The following is a 17,543-nucleotide window of genomic DNA, read 5'->3' on the forward strand; positions in this document are numbered from 1 at the left end:
GCTGACTTCATCCTTAAAACTGTTGATACAATGAAAATGTATGAAATTGATGTAATTATTAAGGGTACAATTAGAATTATAATAGAACTTATAAAACTTGAAAGTTTGATCAAGCTGATGTCTACACAGACCAGTTTTAACATAGCAGCACTGTCACAAAAGAAATGGTCTAACACATGACCACAAAATGGAACCCTTGATATCACGAATGTAGGATAAAGAAGACAAAGCAATGAGATACTAAAACAACTAACAACCAACTTTATACATAAACTGGGCCTCATAATAGAAGAGTACCTGAGAGGGTAACATATGGCTAGGAAGCGATCAACAGACATTACAGTCAGTATAAGAAAATCAGTTGAGGTTATAAAAAAGTAAAAGAATGATTGCGCTATACAACCCTCTTTAGAAAAGTTGTGATTAGCTGTAATGTAGATGGCAAAAATTTTATATTCAATTGCAGAAATACCTATTGTTTCCATAAATGACAGACAAACCAAGAAGAAGTACATAGGTGAATAGAGACGATGATCAGCGCATATAATAAAAATAATTAATCCATTTCCAACCAAAGTAACAAGGTAGACAAGAAATAATACTGTAAATAAAAAGGTCTGAAATACTCTATTTCCATGAAATCCTTCTAAAACAAACTCATTAAATGTGTTATTTATAATCTCCATTAAGCAAAAGGGTCAGTTGGGCACCAAACACAAAACAATATATCTCAACATAGCTGTGGCAGTATTTAAACAGTGATCCTTAAATATATAGGTAATTGCTGAATATGTAATCCTCATTAACTGACAATTTTAAAAGTGATTCAGGGGTCCTATAGAACATCTCCAAGCACACAAACCAAAAAAATGGTTTCCAAAGTCTCTTCCAATCCAACAAATAATTGCAGTGGGGCACTGTGGGGAAGCCTGTATGGAATCCCAAATTTTAGCCACACTGTGAGATTTAGGTCTGCCCAAACTGAGCATTTGATTTTTAGTCAAAAGTATGGCAAGGTTCCCTCAGGAAGGTTGCATGGGATCTAAGAGACACTTACCTAACTGATACCTGGACTTCACCACAGCACGCCCATAAGGGGTGATGGCCTGGTAGTCTAAGAGACCGCTGGGCTGTTTACCGCATGTCACATGCATGTTGTCTACATGTGTCACCAGGTAGTGGCCCCTGGGGTCACCCCATCTGAGGAGGACGGACAGAGAGACAATGGGGGGAGCCAGTCGGTGTACAGCAGGCAAAAGAGGGAAAATAATGTGGTAGGCAGGCATAGTCAAAGAATGCTTAGGGCAGGTGGCAGGCAAAGCATAATCCAGGTGCAAGGTAGCTGGTCCAATGTCACAGCACCAGCCACCATAATTTTTGAGGCTCAAATAGACTTTGCTTTTTTATGTAACGCCTTCTTCTTGGGCTGTGCCAGTGTGTACATGATTGGCCACAAACATGCATGCCCTGGAAGTGTAGCTGCATGCTCTGCCAGGCAGTGATAAGAGAGTAGGTGATGATCTTGACAACTCGATGGGGCAGATAGGCGCAGGATGCTGCAGGACAGTGTGACGGGGAGCACTACGGGAAACGACAAGTATTGTGACCAAGTAAATGACAGAACTTGAATAGCAAGTCCTTACGAATAGACTTTCCCAGTATTTCAATGTCAGCAGGAACACCTCATTCACAGATTTACTGATAGTAAGTAAATCCAGAAACTAAAATGAGGACTTCTGTAGACCTAACCTACCTTCAATAAAATAAATAAAATGTTTTGGGTTTTTTATATCAATTAAGAACATTTTCTATTTTGTTCAAGTAGTGAACAGAGGGCTGCAGGATTCCATTCTAACTCCCCCACACCATTACAATCCACATCTTCTTGGGTGACTGGGTTTAATAAAGAGGTCCTGTTCCTAACATTGGGACCCCAAAAAGTTTAGGGTAGATATGGGGATTTTTATGGTACAGGAAGCAAAGAACATATTCTGTGCACTTCCTCTTGGCCACACTTTTTTAATTTAAAAGTTGAGGTCCTTTTCTTATGTGTCATGGTGTTGTGTCCTTATGTAAAGTGTGTAACAACTCTTTTTGTATGTGATGACGCATCGTCTTCTACTACTGGTGCCAACAACAATACACAAAACATAATTTATGAGCAAGTGACCCAACACAAATCAACTCAAAAGTGGAAAATATTTTAGCCTGTATAAAAGAGGTGACGATATAAAAACAGAGCCCATGTGATTTTATTTTAACCTCCCTGGCAGTATTCCTGTGGTAAAAAGTGGTAACCTCGAGTCACACTCGGGGTAGAAAAAAAAATCCCCAGCTGGCTTCTGCATAACTTCCTTGGTGTGATTTGGGTAACGTCAGGATGTTGGGGAGGCGTAGCCGGGAAGGAAATTAAAAAGCAGATTAGATTGTAATCTGCTTTTAAATGACTGAATACAGTAAAATACAATAAATAATAAGTAATAAAAGTAAAAGGACATCTTTTAGTGCATATTACATCATTGATTTACATTTTGTCCACTATCAACCCTGACCTTGATCTGACCTTTGTTGAACTTTTTCTGACTTATTTTATCACTTCCCGATTGTATCATTTGTACACTTTGTTTTTGACCTTGAATTTTCCTGACTGCTCCCTGGAAACATGACCACATCCATGGCATCCAAAAGGCATCTCGCCAGCGCAATAGCTGTTTTTGAAGAACTTGAAAGCAGCAACAGCATTTTGGAGTCACATGTGGAATCAAGCGATAGTGATTTACCAGGAAATTTGTCATCAGACAGTGACAGTGAACTGAACGCTGAATCTGAACCTAATGTCAGTACTATGTGCACTTGGTGCTCTATTGACCTTGATGCGGCCCAGGCAGTGCCCCCAAAAATTCATTTACTAGCACACATGGTGTGAAAATTGTTACTAAATGCCATGACCCCCTGGCATACCTGAAATTGTTTCTGATCGATGAGGTTATTGAAAATATAGTTGCCACTCCATTTTTTGGCACAGTCATGACAGAGAAGATTTACCTTGATCATGAAGTATCTACACTTTTCCAGCAATGTAGTTTGATGAGACTACCCATCCTGCACCAAAACTCAAAAAAACTTGGGAAGTTTATCGGATAAATTTACAGCAGACCTATGTGCCAGAACGAGACATCAGCATAGATAAAAGTCTAATGGCCTACAAGGGGAGGCGAAGCTGGGTGCAACACATTGCGTCAAAGAGAAAACGATTTGGCATGAAAACCTACATGCTGTGTGAATCCTCAACTAGATACATTTGGAGTTCAGTCCTTTACACCGGAAAAGGGACACAATTAAACCCAAAATACAGCAACTATGCATTGGCAACATCTTCTGTACTATCACTCATTGAGCTTGCTAAATCCGGGATATTGTGTCACAACCAACAACTTTTACACTTCTCCTAAACTTTATGAGTTTCTTCAGCAACACAAAGCAGATGTGTATGGAACTATTGAGGCTACCCAGCACAACCTCCCATCACTGTTTGCAAAAGGGAAGCTGTAGATGGTTGCCTGTCAGAAAGGCAAAATGATGGCCCTGAGATGGCATGACAAGAAAGATGTGTGCCTGATGAGTACAGTCCATAATGCTTCCACTGTATGCACAAAAGGTGGGAAAGAAGTGATGAAGCCAAAAGTAGTGATTCACTACAATAACACCATGGGAGGTGTCGACAGAGCTGTCACCCATCAATGACATTCTACCCAGCAATGAGGAAACAGCAAAAAAAGTTACAAAAAAAATCTTCAGGCATCTTGTTGAACAGTGCCTATGGAATGCCTACATTCTGTACAAAATTTATGTATTTATATACAGACTTTATTTTTAACGTTTCTGAATCCATTGTCAAGAACCACCAAACACCATCAGTTGCCATAAATAGATGTGGACGTTGTGCTGTTGCTGTTGTCAACCTGAAACACCTGACTGGTCGTCACTTCCCAGAGAACATTCCACCAACCCAGAGAAAGGCAGCACCTACAAGGATGTGCGTTGTTTGCTGCTCAAAAAGTAATGACAGTGGAAGGAAGATCCGCAAGGAAACCTGGTTCTACTATCCTGATTGTGATGTTGGACTTTATGTAGTACCATGCTTCAAAATTTACCATACTTGAGATGTCCACTAGACATTTAATTTTTTTTCTTTCCAAAATCTACATTTATTTAAATATTATTTATCAATAATACTGCACCCTTGTTTGGACAAATTTCAGTGTTTTTGATTTGATAAAATATTTAAATTATATTGATTGTTCTTATATTATTTCATAATTTTTATAATTATAATTTATAGATATTTATTATATTATAATTTATGATTATAATAAAATAAATATATTTATTTATCATACCCGGAAGTTTTTCCAAAGATTACAGGCCTACAACATTAAACAACAAATTGGTTTTTCATGCAAAACAATGTAACACTTTTAGCATAAACAAAATTAATTAACCAGGTGGCGGTCTAAATATGTCCATATTTTTCTGTCAAAAGCGTTATATTGTTTTGAGTGGAAATGTGTTGCTTAATATTTTAGGCCTGTAATTCTCAGGAATAACTCCTGGGTATGATTAAGTTTGAAACACAAATAATAAATTATAATATAATAAATAGTTATAAATAATTTTATAAATACAATTAAAAATTAAATAAACTTATTTAAATGTAATATTTTTAAAACGTTAACAAATTATTATTTTTTAATTTGTACAAACAAGGGTACAATAATAGAATAAACTTTTGGATTTATAATTTATTATTTGGATTTATTTTTTAAAACTTTTTTATTGTGATCAATGTTTCAAAAGCAGATTACAATGTAATCTGCTTTTAAATTTCCCACCAAACCATGTCTCAATGGAGTAGCGAAGCTTCAAGCATCACATCGATCGAGCCAGGGATGTGATGCAGAAAACAGCTGGGGATCGCTGAGGACCGCAGCAGGGAGCAGGTAGGAGTTTTTTTTTCTTACACTTGGGTTACTGCTTTTAGCATGTAAAATTCACCCCGAGCCACATTGGTTATTCAATGTTTTAAAACTAACACATCTAATACGTATTGATTAACTTTACTGGCATTTTTTATTGATTAAAGTTTTGAATGTTAGCAGTAATGGCCCAGCAGTTTGTTTCTCAAAGCAGAATTCTATTATTCTTAGATAAAAAGGTACCTTGGGTTATATTCATATCAAATTATAATGGAGTATGTGCTGTATGGCTTTAGAGAAATAGTACTTGCCTAACATGGGAAAAGAATAGGAATTTTTTGTTTTTTTTTGCATACATGCATTCTAGCAATATGAACCATACATTTTCATACATGTTGGCTTGGATTAGGAGCTCATAGCTGAATTTGTAGATGGAGGATCGTCAAAACTGGGTGAGCTTTGTTTTCAAGATAATAAGAAATCTCTCTATATCAAAAGCTGACTAGTAACTGCAAAGACTTCTATAGGTAGTATTTGGTTCTAGTTTAACTTTGTATCTTTGCAAGGACTGCCTCTCAGCTATTTAAATGTTTTGGCCTAACGGCTACCAGGGGAGAGGGGAGGCAAGGACTTTCATTTCAAGCCTAAATTATTTTAGTATTCATTGCACATGTGTGTGGTACAGGAGGGCACATGTATTTTCATAATAGAGTAATAAGGATGACTTTTGAACATTGTGAATCTCTACGGAAGAATAATGTAGCAAATTCAGCTGTTACCCTCCCAGCAGATCTGAGCTGTTTAGAAATAGCATTCTCATAATGTGTCATTCTCACAATTCAATGTATTTATGTATGTATGTACTATACCTTTTATGTAAAGTCACTCATTTGCAGATTGTTATAAAAGGGATGATTTCCATAGTTATGTTGAGTGTAATATATGCACACAATAAATATCTACCAAAATATTTCCCATACGTAGACAATGTCGAAGTGGAAAACATGCAGACTGTTTGAAGTCACAATGCCATTATACTGCTTAAACTTTAAAATACAGCTAATGCAAATAATCTGGAGTGTGATACTATCCTGTTAAGATATGATAAATCCAAACAGTTTTATATTTGTGGTTTTCTGACAAATTTACAATTTGATTGTTGTAATCATTAGCTTAAAAACCTTTCTTACCTTCGGTTCAAGGTCATAAATTTTTCCACCGGTAGAGATGTGTTTAGAAGCTCTATCCTATTCTTATGTGCTTGTTATGTCACGGATATAATTTGTGACAGTTTATGAAAATATTGATGGGTTCAATTTGAAGTGTACAAAAAGAGATAACACACAGGCTTGAAAGATTATACTATTTAATAATAAAGACAGATAGATAAAACAATGCAGTAACAGAGTTAAATATAACAAAAATACTGCGGAAGTAACTTGCATTCATCATCCAAGGAATCTTCCAAATAAATGGCTTGGCAGATGATCAAAAAAAACTTGTTGCATGCAGTTACTTCTGGTCAAGACTAGTTAATTAGGTATGGCACTGTGTTTTTAACTATCCAGGAAACTGAGACAATGACCAGTGTTTGACCAGTACTGACTAATGATCAGTATTTTACCTTATAAGGATACCAGTTACAGGATATGCTGCATTCCTTTAGGATGACCTCATATATGGTATACATATACCAGTATATACTGGTAAAGCATTATTGTTGGTGAGACATAACTGATATTAAATAAATTGTGCTAACCCAACAGTGCCCCGACTGTTGTTTGTACCCAATTGGGTAATAATCAGCACAAGTTAACTTGTCACTAAATAATTTCATTGTGACACTCCAGTAAAGTAAACCAAAAAGTCAAAGTTTAACCTCCTCAGCAGTAACCCTGAGTGTGACTAAAAAAAAAACAAGCTGAAAGCGGTAACCCTTGAGTGACACTTGAGGTAGTTAAAAAAGTAAAAAACAAACACTTTCCTAGTCCCATCGGCATCCTCCAGGCTCCTGCCATCTTCTGGCCATGTCCTCTTCCTCGATCTGTCCCCCGGCAAGTGGGCTGACATTCCCTGGGAGTTCCCGATATCTTCAGCGGGTACAGCCGCCGCTAGGGGCGTGGCAGGAATTTCAAATTAATTTGTATTGCATTCAATACAAAATAGCTGTATTGAATGCAATACACTGCATTTATATGTCTGAAAGCAGTACATTGTCTTTCATGAAAATTTATTTTACAGTATAATATAATAGTATGAGTATAATAAAATTTGAAACACAAAATCATGTCAAAGTTTAATATTATATTTATTGTTAATTTTTTTTATTTATTTAATGTATTATTTTGACATGATTTTGTAGTTCAAGCTTTATTATACTCATTATACTCATACTATTACAATAAACTGTAAATTAAATTTTCATGAAAAACAATATACCACTTTTTTAGACCACTTTTTTTTTTTTACCTGAACAGAAATGAACCGCCCAGAAGGTTAATAAGGCTAGAAAATTAAAAGGATGTGTCAGGAATACATTTGTTTTAAAATGTTCTTGTTTATTTTACCACAAGGTAAGGCAAAGGTACATTTTTAAGGTCTGAAAAAATATTAACCTTGGGGTTATATGCATGTGTTAGTTAGAGTATCTAAACATAAAGGTAAAAATATAACATGGCTTAGAGTCATATACAATATGAAAAGTTTAGCATTTAGAAAATGGATATACAAGTGAAGGGAGCATGTACGTATTTGGGTAGACATGGAAGTCAGACTTCCGTAGGTCTTCACTGCAAGTGGAATATACCTTATTAAATATATTGGCAATATTTCCATATTTTTTTGTCTCTAAGACAGTCTTTAACTTTTTGATTTCTTAATGTATAAATAAATGGGTTTAGCAAAGGCCCCAGTATGGTACTGACAAAATTAACTGCTTTATCTGTTTCTACTGAATCACTTTTTGAAGGCCTTATTTCAATGAATATAGCACTACCGAAGACTATAAAAACCATAGTAAGATGAGAAACACACGTGGAAAAGGTTTTGTGATGGCTCTTAGTAGATCGCATTTTTATAACTGTGAATACAATAAATATATATGAAATTGATGTAATTATTAAAGGTATAATTAGGATAAATACAGAATTAATAACCGTAGATAGTTTGATCAAAGTGATGTCTACACAGACCAAACTTAACATGGCAGCACTGTCACAAAAAAAATGGTCCAATACTTGACCACAAAATGGCACCCTTGACATCATATATGTAGGGTAAAGAAGACAGAGCAAAGAGATACTAAAACAACTAAGAACCAGATTTATGCATAAACTGGGCTTCATAATAGAAGAATACCTGAGAGGGTAGCATATAGCCATAAAGCGATCAATGGACATTACACTTAATATAAGAAAGTCTGCTGAGGAAAAAAAGTAGTAAAAGAATGACTGTGCAATACATCCAGATTTTGAAATAGTGTGGTCAGCTGTAATAATGATAGATAAAAGTTTACAGTTAACTGAAGAAATGCCTATTATTTCCATGAATGATAGGCAAACCAGAAAGAAGTACATGGGTGAGTGGAGACGATGATCATCACATAATATAAAAATGATAAATACATTTCCAGCTAAAGTAACAAAGTAGATCAGGAGCAATACTGTGAATAAAAAAGACTGGAATGTATTATTTCCATAAAATCCCTTTATGACAAATTCATTAACTGTGACATTTCTTTCCATTAAAACAAATGATCAGTTGTCATTATAATGCAAACCAAACATCGTAGCATATATGTTGAAGCTCTTTTCTAAGCTGGTCCTGTTTAAATAAATCTATAAATGATGAATACAGCATGTAATCTCCACTTACTGAAATCCCTTAGGAAACAGCCTCCTTTAGAATAAAAATAGTGATCTCCCATGAATATATTTTATGCATTCCAAAACAATGTTTACATATTCAGGATTATTCAGTGCCTAATGGCTAATAATAATTATAATTCAGTTTTAAAAATTTAATGACAAAAGAAGGTAGATATAATACCCAAATCAAGTAAAAACAACATGATTTTTAGTGCAAAAAAGTGCTAAAAATAATTACCTAAATTAAATATGTTATTCATAATAAGCTTTAATAATTCACAAAGGTCAATAGATACATAACTTCCTGATTTATCAAAGCTCTCCAAAACTAGAAAAGATAGACAATATACCATGGAAGAACCTGGGTGATCCAGCAAACCTGGAATAAATCTAGCCCAGAATTGAAAACTTTTGCTAAAAATTTTAGCAAATGATTTTGGAAATCCTTTCCAGTATTTATGGATCACCCATGTTAGTGTATGTCTAGTCTTGAAAAGCTTGAATAAATCAGCCCTACTGTTTTCCCTGCTTAATGGTTAAGCCTATAACCATTAATCGATTAGGTATTTTTAATGAATCTATTTTGCATTAACAGTTCCTTTGACAGATTTCGTATTGTACTTCCACAGGAGGTGTCTGAGGTGGCCAACACAAATGCTAGGGTAACAAATGTCAAAATGGTATCATATGAAAGCAGGCCTGAAGCAAAAAAAAAAAATGGGCGAAAGGCCTCATGACAGGGGGGTGGGGGGGGCAAAGAAGGCCGAACATAGTGGGGGTTAAAAGTTCAAGTAAGAAGGTGATTGGAAGTATGAGGCTGTAAGTTGCCTCGTGGCAGAGAGCATGTGGAGGAATGTGGTTGAGGGGTCAGAAGTTCAAAAAAAAAAAAATGAGGGTAGAGGAAAAATGCGGGAAAGTTTAGGATTCATGTATTGGTGGGGAAAGAAAAAGAGGAAGTGAAAAATAAGGCTTAAAAGATGGCTTTAGGGGATGGGGGGCATCACTGTGAAAAAATTTCTGCTGGTGACTGCGTTGATGGCTGATGTGGAGGCACTAATGGAGAAGCTGCGGAGGGCAGCTGAATCTCGTGGAGCAGCTTGGCTAGAGACTCAAATGGCTGCCATGCTGCAGAGGATCGGGGGAGAGACCGTGGAGCCCCCTCTTTCCAGACCCGCTCGGCGGTCCAGGCCGCCGGAGCGGTTAAGTCCGAGTACGGCCCCTGGGGTCCAGCGCCGCCGTAGGAGCCCCGCACGGGCCCCTTCGGCTCCTCCGGTCAAAAAACGGTCCAAGGAACCCGGGAGAGAAGTCGGGAGGAAACCTCGTCTCAGGCGGGACCCCTCATCGGAACACCTGCGGGGAGAATCTCAACGCGGCCGGTCTCTGCGGCACAGCAATCGGGGTTTGGCACCGGGCCCGGAGGTGGAGTTACTTACCCGAAGCCTGGATGATCGGAGGGGTGACGGTAGAAGGGTGAGCGCGGAGTCCGGCCACGCGATGGAGACTGTCGGGGCTCCTGCCTGGGAAGAGGTCCGTGTGCTGGCGGCATCAGGTCGGAGGCCGAGAAGTGGATCCCTTGAGGCGGACGCCGGCTTGTGTTCCGGTGGGCGGCGTCCTAGGCCGAAAGCGAGTGGATCGACCCAGGGCGGAACTTCCGGGGCAGCAGAGGCGCCCGGAAGTGACATCTTAAGACGGCGCCCGGAAGAGGGCGCAGATGGTGGAAGAAGTCCAGCCGAAGGGGGCGCTATCGGAGGGGGGGATCCAGGACATTGAGGAAGAGTCGGCAGTAAGGGGACATGGCGGTACGGCGGCTGCGGGCTGTGACGATGCCTGGGGGTGTGGGGTACGCGGGGGGGGGGGGGGGATTGCATGAAGTGTTTAATGATGATTGTTTTGGATGGAGGGTTGGATACCAGTATAGGGATACAGGGGGGTGTGCATAGTCACTGTCTTGAGCGGGGTCCGGGGGTTGGTTTAGGGGGGGTGATTTGTTGCGGGGTTTGAGAGATTTGTTGATAAAATTTAGTAATGTGGCTGGTGGCGGGGGCTGCTGGGGTCAATCAAGGAGAAAGGGGTGATGGTCCTGGGGTCATTTCCAGTGTTGTTAGAGGTTCTGAAGCGGTGTCCAGGAGGTGCAGTGTGGCATCTAATGAAGGGGCTGCCGGGGCAGGGGTAGATTCGGGTGCTGTACTGGGGGGGCTGCTGGTGGTTGTGACAGGGAAGGTAGCGGGGAGGGGGTCTCCTCTGGTGTGGCTGATGGTGCAAAATGTGAAGTCTACATTTGCTTTGAGGGCCCTTTGGGTGCGCACTTAGCGCAGGAAATGAAGGAAAGAATTTGGAAAGGGGATTATGTTGAGATATTCTCTTTGTTACCTGTCGAACGTTCGGTGGGCGGGACTTGAAGGCGGGTGAGGGGAAGCGTGCTTCTGATGAAAAGGGGTTGTGGCGTGTGATTCCGCGGACTTTTCAGAATTGGTTGCAGGCGTTTGCTATATTAGCTAGTATTGTGGGCGAGCGAGCGCCTGAGAATTGTTCAGCACTTTTTTGCTACTTGGATGCCATCAGTGAGGCTTATAGGGTATATGGAGGGACCGCGTGGCTTAGGTATGATGAGCAATTCCAACAGCGGAAGTCGATGAGACCAGGTATGCGCTGGGATCATAAGAACATCAGCCTTTGGATGCGCCTTATGACGTCGGCAAGAATGTCTCACCTTTTCTTGGAAGCGCCGGGGGTTCGGGATTGGCAGGATCCCTGGCAAGTAAGAAAAAGGGTTTGTGTTGGCTGCTCAACGAGGGCACCTGTAAGTTCGGCACCACTTGTAGATTTAAGCATGAGTGTTCCAGCTGTGGGGGGGGCACACTCAGGAGCCCGGTGTTTGGCTAAGGGGCGAGGGCGCCCTAATGACTTTACGGGAAAAAGGGATGAGCCTGGTGAGGGTGGAAAACCCTGGAAATTTTTTAAGTAAGTACCCGGATCAACGGGCGGCGAGGGTTTTGGCGGAGGGTTTTACGGAGGGGTTCAGGATCCCTTGTGAACTGGTAAGTATACACAGTGTAAGGAGGCATCTGCGTTCAGCGCTGCTTAATCCGGGGATTGTCACTGCTAAATTGCAAAAAGAAGTTGCTTTGGGTCGCATGGCGGGGCCTTTTGTGGAACCGCCATTTGAAAATTTGATTGTTTCCCCTTTGGGGGTGGTTCCTAAGCGGGAACCGAATCAGTTTCGTATGATACACCATTTGTCCTACCCCAAAGGGGCATCTGTTAATGATGGCATTGCGCCTGAATTGCGCAGGGTTGTGTATACTTCATTTGATGCGGCAGTGATGCGGAAGGCCGGGCATGGTTGTTTAATGGCCAAAGCCGACATTGAGTCAGCTTTCCGTTTGTTGCCAGTTCATCCTGACAGTTTTTGGTTGCTGGGTTGTTGTTGGGAGGGGGGTTTTTATGTGGACAAGTGCTTACCAATGGGTTGCTCTATTTCTTGCTCACTGTTTGAGTTGTTTAGCTCGTTTGTTGAATGGGTGGTGAAGGAAGTGGCAGGCGCCAAGTCCATAATTCACTACTTGGATGACTTCTTTTGTGTGGGCCCAAGAGATTCCTTTGTCTGTGCTAATTTGTTGGGCACTTTGGAGCATGTGGCTGAGGAATTTGGCGTTCCGCTTGCTGGGGACAAAAAGGTGGACCCAATGACTGAGTTGTCATTTCTGGGGATAATTCTGGACTCGGTTCGGATGGAGTGCAGGCTGCCAGCTGACAAGTTGGGGGCATTGAAGGTTGAGGTGCAGAGAGCATGTTGTTTAAAGAAAATCAGTTTGCGGGAGTTACAGTCTCTTTTAGGTAAGCTAAATTTTGCATGCAGGATGCCCATGTGGAGGATTTTTTACCGGAGGTTGGCAGCTGCTACTGCAGGGATTCGAAGGCCAGACCATTTTATTCGCTTGACATGTGTGCTGCGTAGGGATCTGGGAGTTTGGCGGCGTTTTTTGGAGCAGTACAACGGGCGGTCCTTGTGGCCGGCCGCTCCAGTGGATAATGTGTCGATGGACCTATGGACGGATGCGGCTGGGAGTTTCGGTTATGGGGCTTATTTTGCTGGGCATTGGAGTGCTGAACCGTGGCCGGTGGAGTGGCGGCAGGGGAGTTTGTGTAAGAATCTGGTTTTACCGGAACTGTTTCCCATAGTGGTAGCTTTGACATTATGGGGACATTTGTTGCAGAATCGAAAAGTATGTTTTCATTGCGACAACATGGGGGTGGTGGAGGCGATTAACAATAACTCGACGTCTTCTCCTCAGGTTGTGTGTCTGTTGCAACATTTAGTTTTGTTGTGTTTGCAATTGAATATTCATGTGCGGCGGTTCATGTTCCGGGTTGTGAAAATGTAATTGCGGACTCCCTTTCTCGATTTCAGTGGGATCGTTTTCGAAAAGTGGCTCCCGGGGCAGACGAGCGAGGGACTCCTTGTCCAGAAATGGTGTGGTCGGTGATATGGGGATCCTCTCTGAGCTGATCGAGAATTCTGTTTCGGTAGGAACTTGGAGGGCTTATGTGGGTGTTTGGAGGGAATGGTTGAGGTTTGTGAAAGGTGAACGGGGGTTCCTGGAGACTAAAGGTGGGGAAGAGATGGTCTTGCTATTTTTAATGTGGAACTTGAAACTAGGGGTGTCCTGTAGTGTCATGAGCAGGAAGTTGGCGGCTTTAGCTTTTTTATTTAAGTTCTTTGGTTGGGTTGATGGTACAAAAGGTTTTGTGGTCCGGCAGGTCATGAAGGGTTATAGGAAAAGGCGTGTACGGGTGGATAGAAGGCGGCCGGTGTCTTTTGGGATGTTGGAGGAGATGTGTCGGGTTTTGGGGGCAGTGTGCTTTAGCAATTTTGAGGCTGTTCTGTTCAGGGCTACTTTTGTACTGACTTTTTTCGCTGCTTTAAGAATTGGTGAAGTGGTATGCCCTAGCAGAGGTAAGGAAGGGGGCCTTCGGGTGGGTGATGTGCGGACAACAGAGTTGAGAGTGTGGATTCGTAGATCTAAAATGGATCAGGAGGGGAGAGGTGCTTGTGTGGTACTGCGGGGTCTGTTGGGGGCGGGGCTCTGTCCAGTCACGGTGATGGCTGATTACCTTGCGGTGCAGCCGGACAGAGGTGGTCCGCTGTTTTTGGATGAGGATGGGTCGTTTTTGACGCGTTTTCAGTTTGTGGCTGTGTTCAAAAGATGCGTTGAAGCATTGGGCAGGAGACCTGGGGAGTATGCGGCCCATTCTTTTAGGATTGGAGCAGCCCCCGAAGCGGCCAGGTGGGGCTTGGGTCCGGAAGTCATTAAGAGGATTGGTCGGTGGGAATCCCATCGTTTTCGCTTGTATGTGCGACCGCATTTGTTATAAGGCAAGTTTTGTTTTGATGTTTTCATTTTAATGGGGGGGGGGGGGGGGCATTGTGCTGGGTCGTGTTGAGCATTGTGGTTAGTAGTTAGTGGTTTCTTTTCTCTTTTATTGCAGATTGCCCGGTTTGCCTAGTGTGGATTCTAGGCCATTCTTTCGTTTATTGGGGGGCTAGAAGGGCTGATGTACGGCAGAATGGTGGACAGCTGGGTCTCCTGAGGGAGGCTGCTCGGGTTCGGTGGATTGGGATTCCCGGCATGCGGTGGAGTCGAGTGCTCCCTGAGGTTGACAGGTTTGCTATCCTGGATAGGGCCCCTGATATATTGGTTCTTCACGTGGGTGGGAATGATTTAGGGGTAAGGCCTATGCGGGAGTTGATTAGAGATATTAAATTTGACTGTTTACGTTTAAGGGAAGCATTCCCGGGCACTGTACTGGTGTGGTCTGATATGGTGGTGAGATTGTCCTGGAGGTATGCACGTTCAGCGGTAGGGTTGAATAAAGCTCGCATCAAGGTTAATAAGGAAGTGGGACGTTTTCTGGTTTGAATTGGGGGATGGGTGGCACGGTGGCATCTGATCCTGAACTATTTTTGCGGGGCGATGGTGTTCATCTTAATGCGATGGGCACTGATTTGTGGATGCTGAGTTTGGGTGAAACGTTGCAGAGGGCAGTCCGGGTGTGGCGGTGCTCGCAAACTTAAGGAGTCAAGTTTGTGGCTTGTGGCGGTTTGTGGTTGTTTGGGTTCATGAAAGTTAGAGGGGGGTAATTGTAAATTTAAATAAAATGGGGGACAGGAAAAAGTTGGTTCTCTTTTTGGACAGTAAGGTGGGCCTTGCATGACACTTGGTTATTGTGGAGGCTGAGTTGGAGTATAAAGATCTGCTAACTGTCCCGAGGCGGGGTAGGGTGCCTGGGGGCCTGGTGGTAGATCGGGTACAGTGGGAGAAAATGGAGGGGTGACTTTCATGGACCTATATTGTTAAGTTAATACCGTTATAATATGTTACAAGATGTTATTTGTGGTAATAAAGGGGCTGCTGTGGCCAATCTATTCCAAAACATTGTGTATTTTTTTTGTTTCTCTGGCTTAAAAAGGGGGGTGTTCTTGTGGGGGGAATTTATTGGTGGCAGCAGTAAGGTTTTCATATGCGGTACCCTGGTCATGAAACTCAATGTATTTTAATGTACAGAGCACAATAACATAGTAAGAACTATGAACTGGGGATTGGGGAATGTCAGATATCCCCTTGAATGTAATGAAGTCTCGCTTTAGGGTCATTGTATATTAGTATAAGGGACCAGGGTTAGTGAAGAAAAGGAGGAGGAGCAGCGGTGGCATAGGTTTTCGTTAACAATTGTTTTTATTGGGGAATAGTAGCAAAAAATCAAATATAAAAAAAAAAGGAAAAATAAGGAGACGAGAAATTAAAATATAACAAGGCATTACAGAATATCAAATACACAGTATGTAAGGAAATAGGGAAAGGAGCGAGGGGGGTGTGGGAGTCTGTGCCTGAAGCCTGCAGATTCTCGATAATACCACTGAAAACAAAATACAAAATAAGTACTAAAGCCAGCAAGCTTTTAGAGGGCCATGTAGCCCCGGAGAGTAGGATGACTGAAAGCAATCCAAGGGTCCCACACCTCTAAAAAACTCGTTGGTGTCAGTCAAAATGCTAGCCAGGTCCTCATTAAGCAGAAAAACATCTAGTCTAGACTTCATTGAAGGCCACTTTCTTAGTCCTCCAAGCCCTGGCTATTGCTTGTTGAGCTGCCATAAACACAAAGGTTGCCAGGTTTCTGGAGGGCCGAGAGAGCCCCGAATCTGGAAGGTGTAGGAGAGCACACCATGGATCCCGGGTCATGGGTCTGTTCAGCAAAGTACTGAGTAGGTTAAGTACTAATTGCCAAAAAACAGACAAATGTGGAGCATTTCACCAGTGACATTCACAGCTTCTCAAACATCATGATTCAGGATCAAAGCGCTCCATCCTTGTGAGGGTCAAATACCCATGTAATAATACTATGTATGCAGATTCCTGAGGTCACATTAATAGAACAGGAGGATATAGACCTCCATACATCTTCCCATACCTCCTCAGTTTGGTTGCAACCCAGATCCGCCTCCCATCTACGTACATATGGCTGTGATCTGGCGGAAGGTACAGAAATAAGCTGTCTGTAAAGAAGGGAGATAAGGCCCGGGGATAACGGAGCCAGATGGTAGATCCTTTCAATTAGAGTGAGAGCCAACAAACATGTGCTTCACAGGGTGGCATAGGTTTTCAAACAGTGTACTGTTAGAAATGGAGCCTGAGCATTACTCAACTTTGCTTTACTACCTGGATGCTATCAGTGAGGAGCACAGGGTATATGGGGGAGCAGTGTTGTTGCATTATGATGTGCAAATATGAGCACAAAGCGATTCAGACATCCATTCGCTGGGATCAAAAAGTGTACTGTTAGAAATGGAGCCTGAGCATTACTCAACTTTGCTTTACTACCTGGATGCTATCAGTGAGGAGCACAGGGTATATGGGGGAGCAGTGTTGTTGCATTATGATGTGCAAATACGAGCACAAAGCGATTCAGACATCCATTCGCTGGGATCAAAAAGATATCAGCTTGTGGATGAAGTTGATAACATCAGCAAAAGGGGGGACAGCTAATTCTTGTGCAGGCCTTAGACCTGTCTAGGGCCCCTGGCCTTCCAGAGTAAAGGTTTGTGTTGGCAGTTTAATGAAGGTATGCGTTAATTTGGCTACACCTGTTATTTTTGCCACAAATGCACCAGATTTGCAGGTGTTTTCAGCAGGACAGAGAACACAGAACAGACTATGTTCGAAAAAGAATGTGGCCGTTCCTAAAAGAGTACCCGGTCCTCCAGGATTAGTTTGGAATCCTTGCATGTTGGTGGAAGCTTGGCCAGAAGCTTTAAAAGGGCTGGGAGGGGGGCTATTATCCAATTTGAGGGCATGAGAGTTGTTCCCCATAGTGGTATTGGTTGGTGGTGGTCCGGAGTTGGCTAACAAACAGGTTCGCTGTTGCAGTGATAACTGGGCAGTTGAGTAAACGGTGAACTCTTTTTTTATGCTTAATCACCGCCAGTTATGAAAACAGGAGGAGGAGTTCTTGGGGATCATGGTGTATTTTTGGTGTCAAAGTTTTGCGACGGGATTGTTGGTGGATGGTTTGGCCTTTTTTTTAAAATTTTTGGGACTGAGTGACCTTAATAAGGAGTTTTTGATTGGACAAGCAGTTAAAGGATATAGGTAAGGGAAATGGGAGGCAGTGCTGTGGTGTTTTGAAGGGGTCTGTAGGTCAC

Source organism: Pyxicephalus adspersus, chromosome 6, assembly GCF_032062135.1.
Source record: "Pyxicephalus adspersus chromosome 6, UCB_Pads_2.0, whole genome shotgun sequence".
NCBI classification, from domain to species: Eukaryota; Metazoa; Chordata; class Amphibia; order Anura; family Pyxicephalidae; genus Pyxicephalus; species Pyxicephalus adspersus.